Below are 23,941 nucleotides of genomic sequence, written 5' to 3' on the forward strand. Positions count from 1 at the left end.
ATTGACAGTTCTGTTTGGTGACAAATATTACACAGAGTTGTAAACCACCGATGGACGTGAAGTTTGTCGAAGTATCGTGATGTTGTCAAGTGTAGTGGTGAATGGACGTCGCCGGTGTGCGCAGACGCACCGTTATGTCCCCCTTGCACTTACCTTGGCAAGGCCACGAGAGATGAGAGTTTTTGCAAAACTTGAAGGCATGACTTTCACCTTTTAAACAAGCCTTTCTAAATACTGAATTTTGGATGTGCGACATATTTTTTTGCTTAGTAAGTAATTGGATTAGACGATTCGTAGAATTTGCTGATTGTATAAAAAGTAGGTAGGTATGTGTAACAGAAAACCAAACGATTTGCGAACGTATATCAATAAAACATAATAAGTAACAATCATATAGCATTTCATACACAAAAAGTCAAGGGGCCGCTTTAAAGCAAATATATAAGTACGTATTTTAAGTAGGCAATGGTGCTAATTCCTGTAAATACCATCTAATTTTATTTTAAGTTATATCTGTCCTTTTCTTATCCGCCGAAAAGGAAAGGGACGGGTAATCGACAAGCATAAAATTTATGGAACACACGTCAATTTTAAGCACAAATCTAAACCAACCGTCTAAAAATTTTACGTCAGTCAATAACCCGACACATTAATTTACTCATTCTTCCTAAAATTAAGAGCTGTGAATCATCCGTCCCTTTCCTTTTCGACGGATACGAAAATGACGGATATAACCTAAAATAAAATTAGGTGGTGTCTGCAGGAATCGGGGCCAATACCTAGGTATAACATTGCATTGCATGTTCAAGTGTAATATGAAAACTTAATAGTCAAGAGTAAGCGCCTTTTATGGGGCATTGTGCATATTATCAAGCGACATTCCACAAAGCGCAATAAAGAACTTTTTCCGCTTTTTGCCCATCAATGCGGAGGCTTAACGTCACAATATGACAGAATATGACCTCATCGGGTTGTAAATTAAAAACTTGCAATAAAATTTTAAAGAAAGCCATCAATATCGAACAGCCATCTTGGATTTATAGCGAGAGCGTCGGCGTTTTTATCTGGCTTAAAAAGTAAAAGAATAAAAAGTTATGCGACTCTTGTCATTTATTGGTGGTAAATTATTTTACCGCGCACTTTGAAAATCGAACGCAAATTGCGTTTGATTGCTAGGACTTTAGTTACAAAGTCGTCGGTAGCTTAGGGCGAGGAAACTTAAAGTGACTGTGCATTTCTGAAGAATAATATTGCGTTACTCACTTCACGATTTATTTACATCACAACCTTTTATTTATAAAGCTTATCCATTTTTGCGTTATCACAGCAAATACTTATAAAGCCCTATAGGTATATCATTCGACGGACAGATTTAGATCGATTGGCCTTATTGGAACCATTTGATAAGATTTATGTTATTTACGTCATAACAGTGATGTTTTTTTGTATTGATTTCATTATTTCTATTTGACACGATGACGTATATTCTTTTTAATAGTACTTCCAAATGCCACTACTATGAATGATGACGATTCAACGATGCTCTTTCCAAACAGAGGTGAACGAAGAGCTCGCGCATGCGCTAATGGGTGTCGCAGCTATGCTTTCTCGTTTGGCTCCCACTTTTTTAATCGGTCAAATGGCTTCGGCGTGATTCATACAGCCAAATAGATTGTTTTTGATCACGAATTTGTACTAAAATATTTCGGTTTCATTTACGATAAAAACTTGAACAACTTTCATAAACGAAATACTGTCACTTATAGGAAAAAAACAAAGAATGCGAAGTGAACGATGTTGTAACATTATTTATTTTTAATTGAAGTTACGTACTAGTTACGTATGAGGGATAGAATAATAATTAATTCGAAAGTGCAGGACGCCATATTTATTAGGTATTTTATAGTGTCCGCGGCGGAACGAACATCTGCGTGTCAAATTCCTCTGTGCCATGTGCAAGCTACTGGTGGGAAGCGAACCATGCACACATGAGGTTTAAAAAAAGTCGATTTTGAATGGTGCTTTGTTGGTTTAAGCGCGTTCACGTTAAAACTTTCTAGCTTATGAAATTATAAAGGTAATCAAAGAAACATCAAACTAATGCTTCTTAAGAAATAAACAATATTTCTTGCCAATAACTGTTGCCTTAAACGTATTTTTGATTAGCAATTTAGCATGATCTAAAAACACAAGGTCAATATTTTTAATAAATGAGCTATTTGTGTCATAACTAATCAAACAGCTGTCAATTGGGAATTTATTAAGAATACTTGGACGTTTTTTCAAGGGTTTATTAAGGCGGTACAAGTGGCTGTATGAATGCTACCATAGATAAAGGAAGAGGGTGTTTTTATATCGTCAGCTGTTGCGGAACACGACACCGGCCACATAACAAAAGATTTCAACGGAAAGAAACATTCCTTTATGTTATTCAATACTTGAGTATTTGTTGCCTGAAGAATCGGTAACTGAGTTTTGTTTGCTAAAGCTTTAAATTTCTACAGAGGTTTCTATAAAGTTTTAAAAAAATCCCAGTATATGGAACATACATATAAATATGCTGAAATATTATTTAGGTAGGTACAGTTTACTCAAAATTTTATTGTGAAATGTTTTCTTACTGGAAAAATGAAAGTTACAACAGTCCAATTAGTAAGCAGTGGAATCCCTACACATCACAATCATAGTAAAATTAAAATAAAATGCCAATTTCATATCTTTTTTATACATAAAATTATTCTTTTGGAAACCTTAACAAAATTAGGGATGTCATGGAAATATCTAAACGAAAGAAATGATGAATATGGAGGAAGCAAGAGAAATAATATCAGAATCGAAGCGAAGGGCATAGTAAGAATCTACTATCCCCGGTAGGAAATAGGTATCTATAGCAAGAGAAATAATATCAGGATTGAAGCAAATGGCAATTCATAGTTTCTGATTGACCCGGTAGAAAATAGGTATATTTGTTAAAGAAATCTAGAAATCACGACACTAAACCGTAATCAAACTTATTTACAATAACTTTATCACCTCTAAACGAACTGAATATCAGCAAAATGATTTCAAAGCACGTCATGGAATGCGCAGTCTTTGCAGTTTGAAGGTTGTTGCAGATATCAACTTATATATTGATGTATAGTAACATATATTCACATGCAGGGCTTGACTTTCGCTCGCATATTTCGTAGTATTAAATGTCATGAATGAAGCCCAGACGGATGTGTTATGTGATACGAAGATTACTCGGGGGATATCGGGATGTGAAGGGTGCGGATACGCAAAAAAATCTCTATATTGATAAAATTGCGTTTCCGGAATGATAACTTACAAAAAATATTATCACGTATGATTGTATTTTTTATTTGAATAGTAATTTTAAAAGGGTCTGGGTAATGGACGATTATGCAAGTAAAAATATAGAATAGAATAGAAATAGTCAATTATAAAAAGGCGCCACATACATAAAAAAAGACAACAACATGATATCAAATTTCCACTAAAACAATTACAAAAAAGCAAGACAGATGTTTGTCGAAATGATCATAAGGTGGTGGTGGACGTCCCGAGAAGGGCCTCACTCAGCACAAGTCGCGGCGTGAACCACGACGCTGATAATAATATACTGATAATAAGTAAGGAAAGTAAGTACAGAAATAAAGATAAGTATCATTATTAGACGTAATTAGTAACTATTAAACTTGGCAATTCAACTTCTCTTTCATTAGCACTTAAGTATATTGTTTAAAAAAGATAAAATTAAAAAGTGACATTATAAAAGACATCGTAAAAGTAAAATCTTCAGCCGTACATCCTGGCTGGTAAGTTATAATTTAAATTTCGAACGGCTGCGTTCGAAAATTCCAGCTGAGCACCTGCTCTAGCAGATGTTGAATGGCATTAATGCAAGGCCTTGTTAAAATATAAAATTTGGGAGATTTTGAATGCACGCGCACGCACTAAAAGGAACAGCTGACGTAGGTTGCCAGGAGAAAAAAAAAACATTACCTGGTTTAAGTGGAATTTTGGAAAATGGACCGTTGCTTGGATTGAATTTAATGGCGATCAGCTGATGTTATGAGGCAGATGGCATTTTTTTTCTAATAGGTGCTACTGGCACCCTTTTATTTGTGCAGAGCTTTGATATAATTTTTTATTTTCTGACGAAAATTATAAGGTTATTTTGTTGAATTCATGCCGTTCAAGACATATTCCTTAAACCTCAACTTCATGTTGAAATTACTAAATCAAATCGATTTAATTTCTAAGTCGCGACTGATTAAAATATAGGGTTGACTTTTAACACCAACGACCTTTACAATTTAGTATAATATATATTATTCTAAAAACAAATAAAAACCTGCTTCAAAATCTTTATTCTATTTTAATTAAACAATTTAAATAAATAAACAACATACAAAAATGTACGTTCTTTAGGAACAATGTTTAAAGTATCTTCAAGGGCATTAGAAGCTAAACAAAGAGTATTTCTATTTAGAAAACGTCTGTTTAATATCTACATCCCCCTGTTTATTAGTACGCGTCCGTTGGGAGCCCTTGTTTCCATATTTGGAGCACCCTTTATAGTATGCGTACTTTATTTTTTTAAGTACTCTTGATATAGTCGTTCAGATATGTTTGTTTGGGTATTACGATGAAAGGATACATACAGTGAAATCCATAAAATCTTGATAAAACTGATTCTTTTTATAACTTTTAGAAAATTTAATACTTACTTATCAAAATTAGACTACTCTTTTCAGCAAAACTAAAGCTTTGAATGAAAAGCCATTAAATAAAAACAATTTTTTTTCTGACGCGTAGTATTTACCCACGAAACAACAAATCAAAATAATTATAAGTATATACGATTGATGTTAACAATGATCTGAATCAAAAAAGTAGTGATTGATCTACTTAGGCACTTAAAATAAAACACAGTTAATAATAGTTCATAAAACATCAAAATTTGAAATTGTATTTCTAACAAAATTATACCTTTCGTAACTACCTCGCTTTGAACCAATTAAATTCGAAACATAAAGAAAGAAAATACTTTAAAAAACAGTCCCAATAAGTTAAAATCAGTATATTACTGACTAAGAAAAAGATGCAGTTAATAAATATTAGGAACGAATCAAATTTCAAAAGGGTTACCTCGATGAGCAGTTTGATGCACCCATCAGAGGTCCTAATTATAGACCTTGGGGTCATTTTGACAGCGTATCATTTTATGATTCCAACGTTTTGAACCATTTTCAAATTAATGATGATTACATAGTTGATTTAATTATTATATTGTCTTTAATCGATCTAACGGGTTGAGAAATTACCATTGATAGTTTGAACTGATTTTTAAAAAAGAAGGTTATTAATCAAATCAAATCAAATATACTTTATTGCACACAACATACAAAACAAATCTGACCCGTATTTAGGTATGTAATATTGTTGGAATTGCATAATATTCGTATGTCACTTTATGTGGGCTTTCAAACACGTGTGCCAAATTTTACAGGTATATGATTATATTATGTTTGTCGACGCATTTCTGAGAAACTGCATATCGTATAGCAATCATTCTTTTTTCGTTTTTTAGACTGGAAATTGTGAAAGTATGAAAATGGACTATAGAACAGATAATACAACAGATATCTATTGGAATAATGCCTATTATTATTTTACAAGGAACAATAGATATTCTAAAATATGTTTATAATTATCTAATGCGTTTTTAATCAGCTATGAAATCCATGTTTACTTATAAGCTCACAACAATCGTATTCAGTACCAATGCAGAAGCTTGGAAATATTGAAGTTAGCTATACTTATATCAGTTACATTTCAAAATATTTAAATGGAAATAAACAAAAAATAGACATAGACAAAGTTTTTACATAATAGAGAAATATTAGACAAGAAACCAAAATAAAGAATTAATAAAACAATGAATTAAACAAATTATTTATTAACACTTAAGTCTTAACCGTAGTTAAAAAGCCCGCCCGAATCGTACCTGGCGCAAATGTACTAACTGCACCAGGTACTTTAACAACAAATTTGTCTCGTTACAAAAAAATAATGGTAGAAAATTCAATTACAAACGACAGCTGATCATTTCATAAGTTCAATCCAATCTCCAAAGTTAAAATTGACAGTAGTTGAAAGGCATTAATTTCTATATTCATTAATTTATTCAATATAATTACAACAAAGCGCATAAGTACTCGTAATGATAAGTAATTTTGGCCTGTACTTAACAAAGCTTCTGAAAGATTAATGATTGATTGACTGTCGAATAGAAGGGTAACTGATTAGACAAATTACGTATAGACAAACCGACCGATGCAACGGCTATTGACAATTTAATCGGTTTAATATAATGTTATTAGCAATGGAATTATGGTGATGGACAGTTAAATTGGGAGAGTTATATCTGATGATACCTACGTCTAATGACTAATGAGATGATGATTTTACCATTCGGTTTTTATTGGTAATTGATTGATATCGTGGGAAAGTTAACAAAGATAAGATTATATATTAAACTTTCTTTTTGATGATAGATATAAAGTAAAATACGACTGCACGTAATTGATCAAGCTGCCTGTAATGGATCATAGTCTTCAAGCAAAGAAAAAACAATGTAAAACTCGTAGTGAAGCGCAAGATTCTCCGATAATATTTTTGAAATTCGAATATCAATTATAATGTTGCCAATTCCCAAAAATAATTTTCCTAAAATCATTTTTATTTTTCCGTAGAAACTTGAAACTTGGCGAGTTAAAGATAAAGCTGGACATAGTAAATTATCCCCTAATATGATTAGAAGACTAGATGATGACCCCTGAACACGGAAGCTTCAATACATTTAATTTGGTTATCAAGATGGGTGCGCCCGCGCCCGTATTTTTAAGGTTGCATGACTACTTTAATATTATGCTACTTGTTTTACGATAGTGAATTTAGACAAATTAGAACGTGGGTCATTGACATTTAAGGGTGATTTTAGGAGAGATTATATTACTTAATAAGTATTTATATGTAGCCCTTAAAATAAGTAAAAAAAGAAACATTTATCGCAGTATGTCTATACCTACAGGTACGAAAATATCTATTCTAAATTTACTATGTAATTTACAATTAATGGCGTATAATCCGACCGGAGGCTAAATATAATTAAGTAGCAATATCGACGCTCAATTGACCGGATGGGCCGCCATTTTCATTCTTTTTTTTGAATTGCGATCCGAATAATTCCACTTGACTTCCGGCGTCCTTCGCGTTTCTTACTTAACTCGCATTGTAATCCATAAAACGTGCGGTTAAGGACTTAAATAGCTTGGTGATAAAAAAGATGTTGACAGTACCACGAATTCGTTTTTTTTTAACATCGTGGGAGAATTCCGTGAACCGGAACAGTTAACAAATTAGAGTTTATCCAATTCTATTCAATTTTCGGTTTAGGTAATGATATATCTATAGATGGGAACATCAACATAAACTTGACCCAAAAATTATACACTTCTTTATTACTGGGTCTAACAGATAGATAGCTGCTCCTTCTTATAACTTGCGGGTTGTGAGGTGGACAACCTCAGCAACCCTGGTGTCAGGCTTATTACTGAGCCGCTAACGGCTCCTGACATGGCTCATGTAACTACTACTTCCTTACATCAGTAAAAAGCACGGATCATCTTATCTGCTTCAAAGGTAAAATGAAAGTATCATCTTGAAATTAGGGTCACTCTCGTCATAATACATAATCTCGGAAATATACTCTTTATCAAATTAATGTCGAAAGGTACTTTAGTGAGCTAAAATCATGGAATGATAGATTTTGGACAACTGCCGTCCCAACTGAGCACCCTCAAGCTTGTCTTCTGAAATTTTGTACTGGGTAAGAGCCCTTAGCGCTCTCCATTTGTCCGGCAAATCTACCATAAGTCACGCCAAAAAAATAAAAATAAATCGGCTGTAAGTCATCACAAACTGAACGCACTGGTGTCTGTTTACAAAATGTAGATTCAAACACAAACAACAATACGTCTAAAAAAACAAAGAAAAACAGAATTTCTATTCCCCACAGTACATAGTGATTGAATGAAGTAAGTACTTGATAAATACATCTTATTTAAAGTCGACGACGGATTGTCAAGGTAATTTCTCTTATTTTCGTATTGTTAGTTCAATTTCACGGGTTAGTGGAGAACAAACGACCGAATAATGATCGTGAAATGACCTTAGGTAATAAGGCCATGGTGGAAAAAAAAACATAGATTTTGTTCTTTAGCACGGTCAGTGCCCTAATATAAGTCACGACTTGCCCTAAGAGCCCTATCTCACCGAGACACCGCGACTGTGGTTTCGCCACCTAATTTTCACCCTATATTACAACTATAAATATAAAATATATCTGCCCCTTATAATATAACAATATATTATGGGCATTTATAGGAAACCCGTAATAATATTGTCTTTTCCTTATTAATAAATGACATAATGCAAATATTACTACTATTAGTACAGAAATTGTTAACTATTATTTTGTAATAATACGACAAAACATCAGTTATAACGGTTAGTCATTCTCCCGAACAGGTTGTGGTTAGTCATCGTTTTACAATGCGTACGCGCACCTCACTTCTTAATTTATTAGACCTTTACATGATCAAGACCTGAATTTAAATCGAAAAAGAGCATCGATTCTTGGGAACCCAAAAAAGAAGATCACAATTCTGCTTTTGAAATTAATGTCAAAAGTACTTGCATTTTGTTTTAAGAAAATAAAGTTAAAAATATCCTACAGATATCCAAGGGATAATTGCGCTATGAGAATAAAAAGCAAAATGAATTTTTGAATGAAATTAAGAATGCCGAAACGATTGCTGTTTTTTGTTGTGATCCTACATACAGGTATTTCCGAATTCCGATGCGCTTGAGCATTCCAAGCTTTTACTTTCCATGTTAAACTTGATCGCATTATTGTACCAACATAATATGCGGACTCATTTCATAACCAAGTCATCTCGCATTTAGCAAGACTGTGTGTAAAATCGCGACATCCTAACGATAAAACCGTAGCAAAATAGACAACTGGTTAAACAATTCGCGCTCGCATTAGAGTGGTAATTACATCCGCCATTTTTTACTCTATCTAACTTGATAAACAACAAAAAAGCTTGTCGCATTCGCAGCGCCATTGTGTTCAACGACCGTTGAAGACGCCCTTGACTTCCATCGCGAGATTTGAAATTAGAATAAATTGCAGCCTCTGGCGTTTCGATCACCGGAATTTTTCGCAAATAACTGGCAACCCCGATTAAATATCCTTTTTATTGTTTTGACGTTCCCACGCGCGGTGCACGCAAGCGCGACTCTACATTTTGTCTTTTTTTACTTTTTTAAAGCATCCGTGCCCCAGGCGCAAAGGAGCGGGGAAATAAAACTCGTGCTTTCGTTTGATAGTCGTAAGATTACCGGGATAGTGGCACTCTATCATTAGTGTATATTATCTGTGGTTCTACTGATGCGTAAGCACTTTTTGACGTGTGTAAGTGGCGTGATTTATTATCTGTATTTAGGAGTACGTACAACTCCAAATTGCCGCGTCCATATGGTGTTCGTCTTGTGTTCCGATTAACTACTACTATTTTTCTCTGAGGCTATTTTTGTTCCTTTTTGGAAATTAACGCTTAGGTTTTTTCTTTTTGACACGTTGTTTGTTTTATCTTTCTGTCTGACATTACGTGTGGTTTGTTTGTGGCGTTGTAAAACTACATCCTATTATAGTTTGGTTGATTTGTGTAGAGATTAATCTTAAAGGAGATTTGTTTAGTCAACAGCATCGTCCCTGATTACTAATAATGAGGTACATTGCGAACCTACTTTCGCAGACCGGTTCCGCCGATGTCTCAGGCTTGCCAACGGTTGTGTCATTACGGCCATTGACATAAAGGTCTTTTTACCCCTCCCCGGACTTGTGAAACGTTGTGCTATTCAGTTAGATTTCTTAGGTTGCTAAATTCTGGTCTTATATATTCCTTAAGTATTTTATACTTTGAATTGATTCCAAGGTAAGTGTACTTACCTACTAGTCGCGAACGAAACTTTAGAAAATAAATCAGTAAGTACAAACGTCTAGCAAAATGCTTTGATTCATGACATGACACTGTCTTAGTCATTATCTTACTTATACTAATGCCTATGATGATGCGTCGCAAAAAGTATGCGTTCAAGGTTCGAAAGCGAGAATCACCTAAGTTGGTAACTTAGTGAATGGCATAGGTCTGTTAAAATGATTTGAAACACGTTATCTGTTTTCTAACTCAACAATACTGTACAGTCATGAGCAATATAATATACCCACTTTAGGACTCTGTCGCACTAACATTTTCGACATTTAGTGAGACTTACAGTTCAATTTGTCAAAAAAGTTAAAGTGACATGGTACCAAAGTGTATACATATTAATGCTCGTGACCGTACGTGTATCTAAAATTACTATAAGTTTGTTATGGTGTAGAAAGTGGAGACCTGGTGTTTTCTATATGACAGGTTTCACCTAGTTTAGGGTCCAGCCTCATCAAAAATTTTATGTTCAACCTGAGTGTTTTTGTATCCGAAAAGTTTTTGTAGAAACTTTTCATCTTCTACTTTACTTTTGATTTGCTTAATAATTACATGACATAACACTTCTACTGTAACATACATACATAAATTCACGCCTATTTCCCATCGAGGTAGGCAGAGACTATGGAATTCCATTTGCCACGAACCTGACACACTTCTCTTGCTTCCTCCACTTTCATCAATGGTTTTTACACGCACGCTTCTAAGTGGGTACTAGACTTTTTAAATTTGACCGGTCATTGACTAGGTAATAAAGCCATGGTACTCATAGTCACATAAATGAGACTTCACAGACCATTAACTGTTGTGATGAAGTTATATAGCCTTAACGAAATGTGACCAATCTCAACATGTTACAACATGTATAGGGCTATAAGTTTTCCAACATGTAGACACTGTGTTTGGTTTAGCGTAGAGGAATGGGTTAAACTTTTAAACAAGTAATTAACCAAGAGTGGTTGGTTGCTGAAGTAACTTAGATAAAAAAAGATTTGCTTATAAAACTGTATTTTGAAGATTTTTTGTCACGAATGTTATGGAGATAAAGGGAGATAAACGAACACAAAGATAAAGGTATTAAAAATAATGAACTGCGCCATGACAACTCATAGGTAATAATAGGTAATAGGTTCAAGACCTAATTCTATGCACAATCTGCGACAGCCGCGGCCTCGGGACTTCTTCAGTGACACGGATTTTAAACCTAGTGTATCTTTTAGTCTTCGTATTTCAAAAAAATATATTATTAATAAATTGAGTATTTGTTTTTGTTTGTTCAATACAGAAATATTTATTAACAAGTGATTTCTTAACCTTTCGACCTACGTGAAACACAGTACACCGACACTGGTAGTATAGAAAATGTTTTTAAAAATAATTTTCTATATTGACCTGTTGATTAGTGTCCAAATAAGGCCTGCCAGGTGCGAGCGTAGGCGTCCCGGGTGTGGCTGTATGGCACAAGACATCGGCCAATTCTGCCGCTGCCATTCGTACTGGCCAGTCAAGTTTGATAAATTTTTTTTATTTATAATTTGTGCTTTTAAAAGAAAGTTATGATGAGTTATGTTGAGTTTCTTTACGAGTTGTTAGAGGTGAGTTCGTTTTGTTATAATTTTTTAATTTGGATAATTTTGATTTTACTCAATAAACCATTTTGATTTTAATATTTCGTAAGTAGGTACCTACATAATTATCAATATTTGAAGATCCTTAATATTTCTTTTAGTTTTTCTTAAAACTAAAAACATTTCAAAACTTAACTTCTTAAGCAAATTAACACATTAACAACACAAAAGCTCACAAATTAACTAATTACACCAATTTCCATTTATTCAAATCCAAAATTTAACATAGGCCTTTATTTACAAGACAAATAAAGGCGAGAATCCCTTGTAGCAGTTAGTGAACCCTAAATTGTCTTTTGACCAATTAGTACTGAACACGACATTAAGATAAGTGTTCACAGAACGCGTTACGTTTTAAAACTAAAGTAGCGTGAGAAGCTTCATAATGATAATCAAGTTACGTTCTATGGTTGTAGCTTGAGATACAGGTGCGCTTGCGCATGGTAGGTATCTCTATTTAATCTGAGCTATTTAAAAACATAGGACGCGTTCAGCTGATAATCATCCATCTCGGAGATATTAAAAACACGATGGGCTATACATATATGTATGGAGCATACTCCATAACGCTGCTCCACTGCGGGTTGAGAATGATCTCATCATAGGGTTTCAATATTAAGTGTGACGGAAAATTGTGTTTAGGTAACTTAATTGTGATTCTGCCCATCCCAAGATTTCAAATGTGTGTTGTACCCGTCTGTCTTTAACTTTAAACTTAAACCTTAAATTGTTTAACAATGAGATTTGGAATTTAAAAGCCGTTCCCAACAGTAGCTAATCTCATCAAGACCTATGCCAATACATCTTATACTTACATCGATGAAAAATTTAAACCAGACCTTTGGAAGGAAGTAGAAAATAAAATATTATAATAAGATAACTGCTTTTGAAGGAAGTCGCTCCATTATGTATTCTGGTCGCGAGCTCGCTATAATCAGACAAGTTTGGACATGTTTGCTGTTAAGTTTTTATAGGAATTTGAGCCCTCTGTTTTGGTTTTAGTGCCTTCCAAATACCTTTCGCTAGAAGTGTTTCCGTGAGATAGTTTTAAGATACTTATGACAAGGCAACTGCCATAGGTACTGAGAATAAAAAGAGTAAAAATACATTGAAGAAAGAGGCAACCCGTAATTTTTTACTTTTAAAATTTTAATCTAAGAAAGAAACTTGTTTAATCTTTAAATACTTTAAATTATTAATAAGAGTGAGGAAGAAAAGAAGAAGTGAGAATACGTGTAAGAACCTGTCATATATATGAAAAACTAAAACATAGGGAATCTTTTATCTTTTCGGATTCCTTCTGAAGATCATTTTATTAAGCAAAAAAAATTAAGTACTACAAATATTGCTACATTTTTATTGGAAAGCACCTATAAAGTACGATTAAACTGCGTAAGAGCAGCGATCATACGAGATTTCTTACGGAATGGAAACGGTAGAAACACGCATTCGGTGCGTTTGGCAACACATCTCATACTCGATTTGCTATCTGTGGACACGTTTAGATTTTAGTAGCAATGATGATGATGATGATGCGATCCAGCCGATTTCGGCTACGGCGACTACTTCAACTTCAACAATTGATGAATGTATAAACGAATATTTAGTATCTTTCAACGATATTGAATTTGATGGTGATGATAGATAGAACAGAAGAGGCCGAATCTCGACTGATACATCACTATGTTAATGGACGTCACAGCACTGGCTTTGACAGATCAAATTTTTACCGCGCAGTGAAGCTATTGTAAATCGTTGTCTATATATTCAAATAGAATCAATATTTATGCAGTTTAAGTTTTTTTTTTATATTATAGTAATGGGTCGCTTAAGAGTACGACCATTCTGCCAGTGTCGAAGTGATCAGAAAACAAACTGAAAAAAATTGACTGGTTGATTAATTTTAAACTGTAGGTAGAGAGCTAAACCTCGTTAACCTGCAACAAGACAAAACAGTTTAACAGTATTTAAATTCGAATATCGAACCGACTTCACGATATATCAATGTATTAGTTATACAGCTTTCTATATTCCCTTACTACTATACGATTTCGAAGTAAAACATTGGGTGAGAGCCTTCAGAGCTCCCCATTTGTCCGGCCAAGTAGTTAATGCCATCTGCGACAAATCTACAATAAGTCACGTCAAAAAGAAATAAGTAAAACATTGCTAAAATAAACTAATTAGTAACTTCCCACACAACTTAACAACTATGTTCGTTTTTAATTAAAACATAAACCTTATTATGAAAGAAGTAACAGTGTTAAAAAAACAAAAAACAAATGCGTTTAACTAATCATTGTTACTGTTACAGTTAAGCAACTAACCCAGCATCTGTACCATCTTTCCCACATTTATCTCGGACAGTTAATCTGTTATGTAATGTTATTGTTGTAGACGTGTAGGTGGTTTCAACTTCTGCGGTATGACTGTCATAAAGATAGTAGGCACCTGTGTTACTCGTTCATCTTCTATCCCCCTCTCTCTCTCTGTCTCTCTCTTTCGTTGCAATATTACGGGGTTAATATGCGCAACGTAATAATATTTAGGTCGATTCAATATTTTTTTTCGAAATCGACAAGTTTGTTTTTTCCCTAACATGCGTGACACGTGATTTTGTTCGTATTTTGACAGAACGACATGACTTATTTGGGTTCACATATAAGCACCAATCGACAAAGCGATATAAATATATCGTCAGAATCGATAAAATGACCGTGACAAATACCCCTTATTATTTATTGTTTTTTTTTGCCTACTGGGGGGCTAAAAAGGCCACATCGAAGCAATTCATCTAAAAAGCAATATTGCTATTTGACATTTGTTTGCATTGCGCACTTACTTTTGTATGCGCAAATGTCAAATTGCCTGCCCTACCACTAACCTTCGCTTTATATGCTGCTTTCGTAATTCACCGTCATCGTCATTATCACAATAGAGTATGTACATTTCCAGGATTTGTGCCCGGTCAATGGCATTAGGACACGGGACTTCATAAGTTCCGTATAATAGGAGGCGAGCCTATTGTCATAGATATAACTGGCCAAGATTGGGTGTATATCCTATACAGCTCTGCCTAACTCTTATAAGATACAGGCGTGATGCTATGTCATTGTTGTTATATTTATCTACACAAAAAACATAGACAAAACGTGAAGCTTATTTTATCGACAAATATAATAAGTACCACTATACAAATATTGACAGCTGCCTATCAATCGCCAATTCTGCGAAGTGGCCGGAGACTCTGGCGCCTCGTTATCACAGGATGCGCACGCGCACCTACGCGCGACATGTCGCTGATCATGTCCGTTTGTTGATCTACGCTGGGCAGATTATATTGTTGACTTGGTCATTTGTTGATAGTCAATATGCGTTTTTGTAGGTAGTTATGGTTAGATATTTTTTTTAGCAAAATCTATGAGGTGAAGGTCTGTAGTGTTAGTATACATGTAGACATGACATAAATGTATAAATGTTAATAATATCATCATTACCAGCCGTACGACGCCAAGGATCTCCACGACGATCGGGCCTGCGCTGCCCGCATCCAGCGGCAGTGGTTAATAATATACACATAAGTTATTATTTTGTCTATCCTCTCGTTATAACACGGTTAAAACTAGTCGACTCTAGGAGCCCCTGTTATGGGTGTAGTCTAAGTACGTAGAAGAACCATTAAATCTAGATCAAGATAGAATATCAATGTCGTAATAGTTACCCAGCTATATATCGAAGTTGTAACTTGTTTCTCAGTAGTACTGCTTAGCTTAGCTTAGTAGATACTACAAGTTTTAAATTATTTCATTTAGCAATTTCTTTCTTAATGTTTCACACAAGCGCATGATTACATTTAATATCCCGATGAATGTATTCCTATTATTTTCCATTGACCTTACTAAGACATCATTCCAATGCGGTTATTCCACTATTTCTCACTCCAGACACTATGACGTCTGAAGCGATGATTTAATGCACTTACTCATTTAATTTCCACATACAGGATGTTAGTGACATCGTAACGAAAACTTTGAGGGATGATTCAGACCACGATTCTGAGTTGTCAAGTGGAATTTTCCGTAATTTACAAAAACCCCAAAAGTTTCATGAATTTTCCGACAGGAGACTCCACTTGATATCAACTCAGAATAATCCCCTTTAGTATTCGTTACGGTGTCTCTAACACCCTGTATATTTCGCAATGTTCATTGATTGTTTGTTTATTAATAATTGTTAAGTATGTCTTATACGTGTTTGTTTCAGTCGAATTGGTTTTTACTGTAATGGCTGAATGTAAAACTGTAAAAATAAATAAATAAATAAATAATAAGTTAATAATGTCATGCTAACGCTATTTCATATTTAGGTAAGTATATTAATAATAATATTACGTTATTATTAATTTATTAATAAATGTAGCGAAATATACATATGAAAATTAAATGTGTATTGCATTATGTATATTAAAATTTTGCGGTTCAATATTGCAGTCATAATGATGACGTAAATTAAAAGGAAAAAGTAAAAATTATTTATTTACCAAATAAAGTAAAATTAACACAAGTTAATAGCGGGCCCTGCACTAGGGTTCCCCTGTATCGCAGTAGCCCTATGGTATAACAATTTTTGCGTAAAGATTAAAAATACGAAGTCCGGTGGAGACTCAGGTACCTATATACATTGAAATTGAATTGAAAGTATCATTCATTATTTCAAGGAACATCATTTTCTTGTAGAAATTATTTTTTCCTTTAATTGTTTTGGTGATTGTTTATAATTTCTAGAAATCGGATTCATTGTATTGAACTTGTCAGGTTAATTTTGAGTCATACATTTGTGGTAAAGAGGTTTGGCATGTAGGTCACGATTGTTACTTGTATGAAGGGATTTCTTAATATACTTAACACATTAAATCAAATATAGTTTTGCTTTTGTTGAGGTTTCTAAACCCTAAAAAAACCTAAGAACCCTAAGAAGACCTAGAAGCGTACATTGACTAAATTGGAGATGTCCTTAGAAAAGGTACACCGGCGTGCGTGTATGAAACGATTGATGAATGTGAAGAGAAGTCAGGATCGAAGCAAATGGAATTCCATAGTCTCTGCTTACCCCGGTGGGAAATAGCCGTGAGTTTATGTATGTATGTATGTAAGAGAAGGAGCAGACAACATTAGTCTCACTTAAAATAATGTTACGACGGAACCGTTCGATTACTTGTATAGGTATTTTACTATCGTGTAAACTAAGAATTGAGTTACACCAACCATAACTGAAGCATTAAGTCTTTTAACGCGCACCCTTACGAGCTTGTTAACTTTACTCCACCAACTTTTCGTCAAGGCACTCTTGCGCATCGTAACAACGTCATCGCCGCCATTTTGGTATCGCCATCTCTTTCTAACCCATAGTGTTGGACAGAGACAACAATGAGTTAAAGTTCAAATAATAAAGCTGTCTATTTACGTGATGTCTGCTTATAGGATCATTAAACACATTTACGGCGGTTAGAGCAAGGTGTTATGTTTGAAGTGGTTCCCGTTAAAATTATTTAAAAATAGGTTTATTGTAGATTCCAGCGGTTTGTGGGCAAAGAGAGTACTGAGCATACGTTAAATATATATTTTTTTTATTTTACTATACTCAAACTCAAAAATATTCAGCAATATTGCTTCTCAGCAATAACCACTATAAACATTATTTAAGCAGTGTAAAAAGTAAGTTTTATGGAGTTGCCATGTCCTGTAGGACAAAAACTCCCAAATAAATAAAGATTAAAAAAAATATTCAGTAGGAAATATAGTTACACTTAAAATAGTGTGCGGTGGTGGTGGATTTTGTGGTGGTGAACACAAAAATCACTTTGTGATCCCTAATTTGGTTAGGACATTACAAGCTAATCACCTGATTATCCGAAAGTAAGATGATCCGTGCTTCGGAAGGCACGTTAGGCCGTCGGTTAGTAGTTACTGATATAAGTGAGCAATCGTTACATGAGCCATGTCAGTGGCCTTTGGCGGCTCAATCATAACCCTGACACCAGATTTGATGAGGCTGGTATTCCACCTCACAACCCACACGATAAGAAGAAGAAGATATCACGCTAAATGGTACATACACTTTTGTCAAAATTACAATATTATTATTATTAACCTTGGAAAACATCGTAAGTCTTTCAAAACCTCCAACTATAAAACAACAAAGTATTGGGAAATGACAAAGTAAATTTATGTAATTATTTTGCGCACAAGCACCGGAGATGCGTTCTGTTTATTTTTATAAAGCATTTATGCGTTTGCGCAGGCTAAAATGCGCTGTTGCAATGCAAATTGGCGCATTTAAAGAGATAAAAAACAGATCCGTAATGCAGTTTTGTTATTGAAAAAAATTATAAATGGAAACAAACATAAACAGCCTATATATGTCCCACTGCTGGGCACAGGCCTCCCCTCAATCAACCAGAGAGGGTACGGAGGATACTCCACCATGCTGCTGCTCCACTGCGGGTTGGTGGAGATGTTTAAGCTAGTAGCCCGGGACCAAAGGCTTAACGTGCCTTCCGAAGCAATGTCAAATATTAAAAAATATTGTGTAATTATTTTTGTGATGAAAGAAAAATAACACAGGTACTAAAAACATAATAAATATACGCTTCGATAAATCGTGTGTCAGTCTTGTGTTAGTCGAATTGTTTTTATATCTTGTTCTGTGTACAATAAACTGTGAAATAAATAAATTGGTAGGTCAGCAGAAGACATAATAAAAACTCCATTACTCGCTTATTACATCAAAGAAATCCTCAAACCCATAACTTATAAACACGACAATTGATACCGTAACCTTCACTCCCCATAAACCCATAAACGAAGATAAGGGTCCGTTCATTGTGCAATGTATTTATTAAAACAATATCATCAGACGTGCCGATACGTCGATACAGGGTATAAATCAATCGGCACCGGAAACGGTAAGGGTCAGAGGGTCAACCACTTGCGCGCGCGCACTTCAGACGATTTCGTAATGAGAGTCGGTAAATTGGGAGTCGGGGAGGGTAAATTTTTTCTTGAAAATGCATCAATACAACAGAGTAAAAAAAATTGGAAAAATTCTTAAAGGGCAGACTGACTAATTGAACCTCTAGTCAAAGAATCACTTTTTTTTTAACTCTTTTGAAGCTGATGCTCCCTTCTCTAGTTTGAAATTTAGGCATTTTTTTTTACAGCAGTAGTTAAAACGCAGTTTTTATTCAAACTCAAACATATCTTTATTTAGTTCGTAACATAATTTCACTTAGAATCAATGTCGAACGTCTTACCACCTAAAACTACTGTAGCTTCTCACAAGAAAAAAAAATAAAAAAACATGATTAATGTCAATTTCAAACATTCTTATCAAGATTAATGTTACGTCAGTTATATGCCTACAATACATACAAATCCTCTAAATCACTTCAGTAAGTGTGACTATACGAGTCACTAACCGTTTGACTCAATTGGATAATAGCGAGCAAAGGGTACGATGCGTCTGCGCAGATTGATCGATCGCAGGAAGCCGCCATTTTGTTGTTTAGCGAAATTGCTAGTTCCGTCACTTATTGGTTCGCAAAGGACATTGACTGAATGAGACGGTCAATTGCTGGTATTTGGGTTAAAATGTTCATGAGTGGGTCACGTCACAGGAAGGATGGCCCTCAGACTGGTCCCATGCTTGTGAAAGATGTCAGATGGTACATTAATGGCAATAAGTTTGCCCCATATTACACGGGACTTAAACTAGGAGTGGATGTTGTTGTACAGTCATGAGCAATATCATGTCTCCAAATTAGAACCCTGTCGCATTATCACATTTGACATTTAATGAGACTTACGGTTTAATTCGTCAAAAAAGATAATGTGACATGGTTTCAAAGTGTATGTACATGTTAGTACTCGTGACCGTACACCTCTGCATACCCCTTCGAGGGTACAGGCGTGATTCTATTTTATGTTATTGCGGTGAAAACGGCGTAAGCGCATTCGGATGTGATTTTTATTAAGAAAACCTCAAAACAGGCAAGCTAATTTCAGGTAAAAAATTGTGTTTATTGTCGAATTGTCTATTTATCACCTAAAAAAACAAAACTGTACCTAAAAATAACAGTTGATCAAATAGTATACACAATACACCAAGTTTTATAGTCACACTAGTCAAAAGAACGATGTCCAGTACATTGCCTCTGTTACACGCTATCCACAAATCTGGATCGAGATGGACAGATAACATGGCTTTGTATTACTACCATTACGGTGGCCACAGCAATGTAATAAACAGTAATAAAACTAGGTTGTAACCAAATAGCTACTCTTACGGCAACTGTTTTGCGGTTAAAATGAGTTGCGAAGTTATGTATCAGTAATGTGTTGATTCGTCTATCAGATTGAAAGCCATGTCTCAACAAAACGGTATGTATGGCAAACCTTGAAGCTAATAGATAAATAAGAAAACGAGTAAATAATTTTGACTTTAAAAAAGAATACAGAAAAATTTAGAACGTTCTTTGGAAATAGAAAAAGGATTGATTGATATGGTTCGACATTCGAAATTCAAATATTGAAGCGATGTCGAAAGATCACCTTATTTTTTAAGACTTGAACTACGGGTATATTCTGGGCGCGGTGCTAAGTTATGTTGTGTTTGAATCATGTAATTCCTCCTTCTCATTCCTCTCTACATTTCTAAGAAGTAAATTGTAATTTTATCTAGATTTACACAGTTTTAGTACGCATTCTTTTATAATCTAGGTTTTTGTTCAAATAGGAAGTGTAGAGTTAATTCTCTGTTCACACGCAGCGCGTAACCAAACGTGCTTCCAACGACTTTAACGCATGCGCATATCTGTGGTTTCTGGCGGGAATTCGTGGCGTGAACGTTCCAAATGTCCCTGGTATTTGAGCAATGCCATTTGTCTATACAGCCAGCTACAAGTTTCAATGGATTCGACATGCGTAATACAGGAGAATGGATTCTGACACTTATTTACTGTGACGTTATTAAGCTGCAAGTTATTGCCAAAATTTATTGTATAAAGTGTTTTAAGAAATACCTATATTACTAAACACATTTAATTAGATATTCAGCATTTATTTTTTCAACGAAACACCGATGAAACACCTAAACAAAACCCAACACCGCCTGTTAATGGAAAGTGGATTCTAGAATTGAAAACTCAAATGAAACCAGACACTTGCGTGTCGCGTCGACAGCCAACCTAATTGATATCATGTTCCATACTCGTTCCGATGAAGTGTTCAGTGTTCTAAATTTGAACGGCCCCCTTGACGCGGGAAAACAAATTAAATTTTTCTTCCACCGTTTATTGTTTCGTGCCAGTATTCGGGTAATAATCGATTCTGACATCGATTGACGTAATGTAAACAAAAACAAAGCATGCATTAGCATCGACCGATGATTTATTGTAGTCAGTCAGTTCATTCATTTACGGGTCAGTTTGTGAATGAAGTAAGATAATAGCGTAATCACTCCCACATGTTGTCTTTGGTTTCTGAACGCATATATTTAATAGGCGTTTGTAATGTCGATTTTTAAACGGACGGAAAAGACAGTTTGTAACAATAAAATTACATGGCATTGTTTAAGTATATTTATTGTTCTAATTTCCTATGTCATTACTGTGCCTATACGGTATTGTATTGTCTAATTGGGATACTCTTACTTTAATTATACACTATAATGTTTGATACAGTTTTCGATTAAACTTTTTTTGGCGGCCATTTTGTTTTCGTTATAAACCTTTGTAACTTTTTTAACAGTTTAGAGAGAGGTCTATTTAAGCATTAATTATAACGTGAATAACAATCGTAACGCATTACATATTCCACGGTACAATACCGCTGGCCTGCGCGGGCGTCGAACTCTACCTTACGTAGTCCATCATAGATAATGATCGCTTTATTGTTTAAATTACTTACTGCGGTTTTGTACGCATGTCGGGAAATGGTAGTCGGAAGATTGTACAAAAAAACTATATTATATAAAAATAAGAAATTGAATACCTAAGAGAGAAAACCAACTCTACAATTTACAAAAAACGTATAATATAATATAAACAAGATAGGCGTTCCTTTTAAATTTGTACTTGGGACTTAACTCATATTCGCAGTTTTGAATTCGACTTTATGAGTTCACGTTTGGATCATAGATAATTGATATTACGTGGTTTCTAGGATTTGTGGAATAGGCTCGCTCCCTATTGCATGTGACTTAAATATAGCTGGCGAGGAGTGTATGTTATTTACTACCTCTTTACACCGCTGCCTACCCCTTCGGAGATATAGGTGTGATGTTATGTTGTGCTTTGCTATTTTGTATATATAATGTTACGTTTACGTAAATTTTATGTTTGTATGTTTCGAAACAAACTAAACTTTGACTACACTTTAATGCAAGTTTACTACAGAAGTGGTTACTTGAAAGCAAATCTCGTAAGTATTTTCGGAGCTCTGTTTACATTCCCATGTCAGCGCGTGTCGATAGTTCTACTGATACTATCACAACGTTCATTTGAATAACTAAAATTTTCCCTAAACTCAACCTTAACACTTCGAAATAGAAGTCCATCTAGAGTTTTCAAATGGATAGTTTATGTTGGTTTTAGCTCTGTCACTTGTCAATCAATCGCTTCACTGTAAACAGACGCGGAACGTGTAAAATTGTCAAAGAAACTATACAAGACAGGGCTATTTTAGCTTAAGGAGTAAACAAAGTTTCCGACAAAACTGTAGTAAAAATGAAAACTTACACGACTCATCTTCATCTTATCATGTCAAACTAAATAGTATGGGTCCAAAACTTGGTAACATGGTATGGCGTTATTTGCAGCGCGTCGATCTCACGATCCGAAGGCTCTGGGTTCGGATCCCGTTGGGGACATATCACAAAAATCACATTGTGATCCCTAGTTTGGTTAGGACATTACAGGCTGATCACCTGATCGTCCGACAGTAAGATGATGCGTGCTTCGGAAGGCACGTTAAGCTGTTGGTCCCGATTACTAGTTACAAAATTCGAGCGTTGTCCCAAAGACCTTTCAATTAATATCTTTTTATAAATTCTCATGGTTGTTATTCTTAATTTTCAAAAGCTACGCGACCACTTTAAATATGCCCTCAATGGTACAGTCTAAATTAGAAACGTAAAATTGCCGCCCGCAGTGAACCGGACACGATTGTCCAATGAATTTGTCGCGAACAATTGAACGGACCAAAATAACATGTTTGCGACCATAAAGCACGAGCATTTCTATGCCTTATGCCTTGCACATGTTATGTATGTATTATGTAAGTCGTCAATGGCGACAATTTGTCTTTCATTGTTGAAATCTAGATGATTTCAAATCCTAAAAAGGAAGCGAATGAAATATTTACCAGCGAAATATATTAAAGAGTTGAAGGTAAGTCATGACGCGAATTATCATTCAAGCAATAAAATAACACTCAAATTCTATAAGGTTAATCGACAACAGGTTTGCAAACAAATAAGGAACAAAATAAGTAATCGCCAAGCAATGTCTATGAGATACGCCTACGGGATAGTCGATGAGTTGCATCATCTCACCCACGCGCACCAACCTTCGGTATTACCTTGGCGAATGAATGAAGCTTTGAAATACTTTCGTTGTATCTAATTGATAATATTCAATAGTAAAAGTGGAGGTTATTTTTTGTATACTTCTTGTATTGCTTTCTAAGATGCCATTGCTGGAAAGCATATTTTTTGCGTCGCAGCAATGTTGAACACATGTAATCATAGGGGAGATCTTGATAGGAAATGTGCCATTCGTGTTCGCTTTTACTCTTTCGTTTTTACAGTTGTTAACTCTTTTCTATGGACGTAATTTATGTGTCGTGCTTGTTGCAATCTTGTCTAGCATCAAAACTTTCCTTAGCCGCTTGACCGTTTCCAGGCGTATTATTTTAATTATACGCCTTTACAAACCTTCCGTGTATTTTTAATTAATCGAAATCAATAACATTTGCTTTTAATTTTATACGAGTCCCGGCCTCGAGCCAGGTGTGGGTGTGTAGCCTGCCAATTATAGGCTTCTTGTTTACTTTATTGCATTTTGCAATCTCTTTAACTAACCATTTGCATGCATTAAGTCTACTTTTGATTAATGTTCCCTAAATT

The 23,941-nt window shown here is 34.8% G+C and overlaps 1 protein-coding gene across 2 annotated transcripts in view; it reads left to right on the forward strand.

Annotated features, from left to right (window-relative positions):
- The window catches only part of LOC126367798 (TNF receptor-associated factor 4), a 125,150-nt gene that overhangs the window by 91,707 nt on the left and 9,502 nt on the right, over positions 1-23,941 (forward strand). The gene's annotated exons all lie outside the window — the stretch shown is intronic.

The sequence above is a fragment of the Pectinophora gossypiella genome, chromosome 6, assembly GCF_024362695.1.
Source record: "Pectinophora gossypiella chromosome 6, ilPecGoss1.1, whole genome shotgun sequence".
Classification (NCBI taxonomy): Eukaryota; Metazoa; Arthropoda; class Insecta; order Lepidoptera; family Gelechiidae; genus Pectinophora; species Pectinophora gossypiella.